We start from the raw sequence: 7,135 nt of genomic DNA, 5'->3' as shown, positions 1-7,135 counted from the left end.
GGACTTAGGTCCTTTATTCGAACTGCTTAAAGGAGATACTGACTTGCGTTCCCACCGCAGTCTTGGCCCTGAGGCCATTGACTCTTTGCAAAAGGTTGCTACAGCAATCGCTCTCAGACAAGTACACCGGTGGGCTCCCGAATTACCTTTTTATCTAATTATTTTAAACCCCGCTCGACAGCCTCACGCACTAATATTTCAATGGGACTCTCAAAAATCAGACCCACTGCTGATTATCGAATGGGTTTTCTTGCCGAATCAATCTACAAAAACCATTTCAACGCAGCATGAGATGTTTGCTTCTTTGATAATTAAGGCCCGGCAACGCTTATTAACATTATCAGGAGTAGACTTTGCTTGTATTTGCTTACCTGTGACGAACATGTATCTACAATGGCTTTATCAGCAGTCAGACACCTTTATTATGGCGTTAGCAGACTATACGGGTCAACTCACATCCCACCCACCTTCGCATAAGCTGCTTAATGTTGATTTTCGCTTGATACCCAGGCTGAAAAGGAGCGATCAGCCATTACAAGCCCTTACTGTATTTACAGACGGGTCTGGAAAATCGCACAAATCAGTCATCTTATGGTGGGACGACCAGCATGGACGATGGGACTCGGACATAGAGACCGTTCCTGGTTCTCCCCAGATAGTGGAGCTGACTGCGGTTGTTCGAGTTTTTCGGAGGTGGTCCACACTGCTTAACCTCATCACTGATTCAGCCTATGTTGCAGGGATTGTTGAGCGAGCTGAAGCATCTGTACTACGTAACGTCTCACATTCTGACCTATTTGCTTTATTACAGGAACTTATCTTTCTCTTGGACTCTCGCCCTCACCCCTATTTTGTTAGGCATGTCAGGTCACACACTTCTCTACCTGGTTTTATTGCAGAAGGGAACCGACAAGCTGATTTGCTGACATTACCGGTACAGGTATTGCCGGATCGCGTGGCACAGGCTAAACTCAGCCATTCTTTTTTTCACCAGAATGCTGGAGGTCTCAAAAGGCAGTTTGGGCTTACCTCCCAACAAGCATCTAACATTATCGCTGTATGTCCTGACTGCCAAAGGCATTCTTTCCCGTCAACAGCAGGAGGGGTTAATCCCAGAGGGCTACAGAGCTTACAGCTATGGCAAACGGACGTTACGCATTATTCAGAATTTGGTAAATTGAAATATGTCCATTCCTCTATTGACACCTTTTCAGGTGCTTTGTTTGCTTCTTGCCACACAGGGGAGAAGGCGCGTGACGTCCGCAAACATTCGATGCGTGCTTTTGCCACCTTGGGCATACCCTCTCAGATAAAAATGGACAACGGCCCTGCATATGTCTCCACTGCAACGAAAGCATTTTTTGACTCCTGGGGTGTGACCCACATTACCGGTATTCCTCATTCCCCTACAGGTCAATCCCTGATTGAACGCTCTCACCAATCTTTGAAGCGTTTGTTACAACAACAAAAAGGGGGAGTAGGAACTGCTACTCCTGAGGAACGTCTGCAGAAAGCTTTGTATGTTTTTAACTTTTTGAATTGCTCTTTGTTAGATAGCAACCCTCCAATAGTCCGACATTTTAACACGAATGCTTCACTTGAGGTGCGAGTCAAAGCCCCCATGTTGGTTCGTGATCCGGAAACAGGTAAAGTCATGGGACCGTATCCCCTTATCCCATGGGGCAGAGGCTATGCTTGTGTCTCCACAGAGAAAGGCCCCCGATGGATCCCGGCAAAGAGTGTACGACCTTTCCATGAATCCCGACCACAATCATCCGGTGAAAACTCTAATCACCCTCGGGACCAGTCTTTCGAGCAACAAACTGGTGAATCTCCCGAGGAGGACCAGGATAACAGGGACTGAAAGCCGTAAGCGAGGAAGAACTGTGTGAACCGGTGTAAAGAAACACCAGTCGCAAGAATCGCTTGTGCCTTATGTAAAACCTGTGAACCTTGTGCCCGCTCTATGGACTGTTCTTAAGCAGGATTGGAATCAAACAAAAGAGAAATGCAGAAAACGGTTCGCTTGGAAACTGGAGAAGGGTGGAAAGTTGCTTTTAAAATAATCTCTCTTATCATGATTACGTTAGAGGGCGTGCGAAGTCACCCACTTTTACCTGTGCTACCCAAGGTCAATGTATGGGTAACACTAGCAAATCTCACTGGGCAAGACACGTTGTGTCTTGCCACCGCCTCTCCTAGTAGCCCCTTTACTACGTGCCTTGTGGGCTTGCCGCTGGACGAGTGGCCGATACCTACAGATCTCCGAGGTAACCCCCTATTCAAAAACGTGTCCCGGAATGTAACAGACTATTGGGACGCGTGGACTGGAAGGGACCCCACCTTCCACTGGCTAGCCTATAACCACAAGAGATTGAACTCCTTGGATCAGTAAAAATGGATTTCTGCGTCAGGTTTAACTATACAGGAAAAAATCAGTCTAAGGCATGGGATGTCTCTCCTGTTCATCCCGTTTTTAGGAATGCTACTGCTTGGTGCAATTACACAGCAACAAACTCGTCTAAATCTAGCAATGCTCCCCTTTTATTACTGTCGGGGATATTTCTTATTTGCGGGGACAGAGCATGGCCCATTATCCCTTCTCATATAAAAGGAGGCCTATGTAGCCTTGGACGCCTTTCTGTCCTGACTCCTAATACATCCATGATTTTACAACACCGTCTCTCTCACAGAGCGAGGCGCGGCGTCCATACATATACCCCCGATTGTGATGATAATGTGGAGTTTTGGTCTTTTAGCCAACGCTTTGCTGCCTCTCTCTTATTACCCGGGGTTGCTGCTGGAAGAGCATTAGCAACTTTGGATAAACTTGGCTGTCGGCTTGCTAAACAAACGAATGCTACTAGTGATGCGCTGTCTGGTCTTTTATTAGAGGTAGATAGTGTGCGCCATGCTACCTTGCAAAATAGAGCTGCTATAGATTTTTTGCTTTTGGCACAAGGACCTTCAAAATCCTCACAGCCATGTATGTGTTGCGTGAATCTCTCAGACCATTCAGAATCTATTCATGCTAGCATCCAGCAGCTCAAAGCTGGGGTCTCTAAGCTTCGACAAAGCGACAGTTGGGATTGGTTAGATAAACTTTTTGAAGGATGGGGATTGTCAGGGTGGTTAAGGAGTCTTGTGAAAATGATTATGTATGCTTTGGCTGTCTTTGTTTTCTTGTTACTTTTTTTGCCGTGTTTGTTGCAATGCTTACAAGGATTGATAGCACGCTCCATAAAAAGAGTTCTTATCGTGCAACAAGAAGGGGGAGATGTGGGACAGGATTCGGCTGGTCTCAGCAAAACCCCCAGCACTGCTCAGTTGATAAAAGAAAATGTGCTGGAACTTGTTGGCCACAGGCCCTGGGAAGGGTAAGATAAAAACTTTCAGAATAGGGAGTACTGACTTCATACAAGGACAGCTGGTGAGACTGTAAAACAATCACCCTGTAAAAGAGCAACTATTGTCCTTGCTCAAGATAGATTGATACATTTACAAGAAATAAGTGTTTAGAAAAATGCTTTTCGCATTAGCATCAGCATTAGCCAATCTGTGAATGCCTAATGGGGAATGTGAACCAATCAGCTTAGAACACGCTACCTTAGGACTAGTATAAATGTATGTAAAGAATTATAATAAAATCGACATCTTGCTTGCATCAAGCTGTGTCCCGTCTCTCAATCGCGGCAGGAATTCACACCAAGAAGCACCTTCAGGGGAGCAGCTTTCCACCCGACCTGGCATCCAAGCAAGATCCCAAGCCCCAGACACAGCTCAACCCACCCACAGGACCTTCAAACCACACTCCCCTTCCTCACCACTCAACAGGGAGTCCTCCGAGCTGACAAAAAAGGGGATCAGGAGACAAAAGAACCATCTTCCATCCTACCTGGGGCTTCTTCCCCTCCTGTCTTAGGGCAACACAGCACAAGTTTGGATGCACCATTGCTTTGCTCAGCCATTTATTGAGGGCAGCAGGTTCTGCCTGGTGTTTACAGCAACACGGACAAGGTACCTCCTCCACCCCTTGGTGGTGCTGCCACCTCCGGATTACGAGGAGGAACTGCCTTGATTCTCCATGAGGACTTGGATGACTGACTTGGCAGCACTGGACACGGTGGCCGTGACCCTCACGTGGCCAGCAGAGACCACGGCACCTCCTGGCACACACTGAGCTTGACTTGATGGAACACGGTGCCCTCGTCAGGGCTGGCGGGTTGACTATTCCTCATTAAGAGAGGGAAAAGCCTTTATTTTTGGAGCGTGTCCGAGGAGGGTGCAGGAGCTCGTCTGCATCTCCCAGTCGCTCTCCTTTGTCTCTCTTCTTGCCCTCCCTCCAGGGAAAGCATCTGTGTCCCCGGCCCAAAGCAGGCCATGTCCCTCCACAGCCTTGTCCCTGTCCCTGCCAGCTCCTCTCCCTCCCATCCAGCCTGGCACCTCTGCTCTGTCTTCCTTGGGAGAGCGGGCCTGGCCCTGGCCATGGCTCAGGGGTGGCAGGGGGGGCCAGGAGTCCAGGGGCTCCCGAAGGGACAGGAGAGACAGGCTGTCATCACGGGACAGTTGGTGGCTCTGGGGCTGGGGGGGCTGCCTTTCTGGGGGGTGCAGGGACGACAGGGAGCTGCCAGTGCTGAGGGGTGGCAACGATGGGAGGGAGGGCCGGGGGCCTTGGAGGTCTGGGGGGGACAAGGGGCACATGGAGCTCTCCCTGCTGGGATGGGCTGTTGTTGGCAGGGAGGGCAGGGAGCGCTCCCAGTCACCAGCACAGGCCCGCCATGCAGGGAAAAATGGCCCCGCCGGTGGGTCGGTGTCGGTGCCCGGGGCCTTTCAAACAGCCCGGGGGGGATGGAGCCTCATCGGGGTGTTTCTCATCGGGATCTTCTCAAATACTCTGGAAATGAGAGAAAAAAAGGGGTTTTTACATCCTTTCTCTAGAAATTCATTAGACCGAGCTTCGTCATTTCCTACTTGTGTGAATTCCTGGTTTGTTTGGCCGCAAAACGACACCGTTCTGGACGTCAGTGGTTAAAGAGGATGAATTGTTGCCGGTTAAAATGTGACAATAATTGGTTGATCACTGCAAATGAGGTCAAATTAAAACTGGAGGCATTTTGCTGGCTGTGAGGGACTGGAGTGGGCAAGCCTCGGGCCACAAAACTCAATGGAACTTGAGTTTGTCCTGGGCAAAAAGGGGAAACCTGAGGCTTTTGCACAAGGAGGGGCCGCTCTGAACCTCACGGCTCCGGGGAAGGTCTCCCCGACTCCAAAAAGACAGAATGTTGGGGGTTGAAAGTCAAATAAAACCACCAAGAGGCACCTGGGCAAGGGCAATCCTCCAGCTGCCCTTCCCTTCTGCCCCCGCCCCACCACCCCCTCCCCCAGGGTGCTTTTCTGAACCCAAAGGAGGCTTTTTGGGAAGAAAAAGGGAGGGCTGACCTTCTGCGCTCACCTCAGGGCAAGTCCCAGCACAGGGAGGTCCCGGGATCCCCGGAGGAGCTGCAGGCACTGTGGGGCTGAAGGTGGTGACGCCCCGGCGTGGGCTTTTCTTTGGGAACAACACGGGGTTTCTTCTTTGGATTACCAACGGCCTGAAAACCGGGCAAAAAATAGCTTGAAATGTCTCAAAACGTCAAAAATCCACTGGGAAAACAGGGTGCAAAGCCAAAACTTGGACGAAAAAACATATTATTTCTACCATCCCAAGCAGAAAAGCATTTTCACTGAATTTCACTGAATTTTTAGAGTTGGAAGGGACCATAAAGATCATCTAGTCCCACTCCCCTGCTGAAGCAGGATTGCCCAGAGCATGTCAGAGCATGTTACTCAGGGCTGCATCCAGGCGGGTCTTGAAAGTCTCCAAAGAAGGGGACTCCACACCCTCCCTGGGCAGCCTGTTCCAGGGCTCTGGCACCCTCACCGTGAAGAAGTTTCTTCTCATATTTGAGTGGAACCTCCTGTGTTCCAGCTTGTGCCCGTTGCCCCTCGTCCTCTCACTGGCAACCACTGAAAAGAGTCTGGCTCCCTCCTCCTTCAACCCACCCTTCAGATACTATTAAGCATTGATAAGGTCTCCCCTCAGCCTTCTCTTCTCCAGGCTAAAGAGTCCTAGCTCTCTCAGCCTTTCCTCCTAAGGGAGATGCTCCAATCCTTGAATCATCCTCATTGCCCTTTGCTGGACTCTTTCCAGTAGTTCCCTGTCCCTCTTGCATTGGGGAGCCCAGAACTGGATGCAGTATTCCAGTTGTGGCCTCACCAGTGCAGAGTAGAGGGGGAGAATGACTTCCCTCCACCTACTGGCCACACTCTTCCCTATGCAGCCCAGGATCCCGTTGGCCTTCCTGGCCACAAGAGCACACTGCTTGCTCATTGTCATTCTGCTGTCTACCAGGACCCCCAGATCTTTCTCTTCAGAAATTGACCTCCATGAAAATCTACAAATGGGGTTGAAAATGTGGAATTCCAACACGCTGAAGCCACACAGCAACCCTGTTTCCCCCCCATATAATTAAAAATATATATATTTCATGAACCAAATCCCTGTTTCCTGGCAAGGAACGTTTGAGCAGATGGATTTGTCAAGGGAACAAACCCCCCCAGCAGTTTTTTTACCTCGCCTTCGCCTTTTCCCGCCTCGTCCCGGCCTCTCTTGGCCCTTTTCTCCATCAGCCGAGGCCGAGTGCTGCCAAAACGGATCTTCTTCTTCCATGTATAGTAATACTCAACACACTGGGCCACGGTCTTAGTCTGGATCTAAGGGGAGAAATCCAGGGATATTAAATACTCTCTTGTCATTACAAATGAGGGCAACGATGCCTTGTCCCGGTAGGTTTTTAGCAGGAAGAAGGGTCCTAAGAACAGGATTCCAACGTGGGATTGAAAATAGGGCTTTCTGGGTTAAAAGCGTCCCCGCTAACGAGCTCCGCCCCGGTCCAACGGCTTTACCTCCTTCTGGATGAGGCGAAAATTCTTCTTATGCATGTAAAAAGCCTCTTTAAAGAGCTGCTGTTCCACTGGGGTCCAAGTGTCCGAGCCTTGGGATAAACAGCCACAGGCAAATTATTACAAGAGGCATTTCCCTGCCTCAAAAAGCCCCACAAATGGATTAAAACTACTGTTTTCCCCACCCAAAACT

Source organism: Numenius arquata, unplaced genomic scaffold (assembly GCF_964106895.1).
Source record: "Numenius arquata unplaced genomic scaffold, bNumArq3.hap1.1 HAP1_SCAFFOLD_78, whole genome shotgun sequence".
NCBI lineage: Eukaryota > Metazoa > Chordata > Aves > Charadriiformes > Scolopacidae > Numenius > Numenius arquata.
This window is presented reverse-complemented; position numbering follows the sequence as displayed.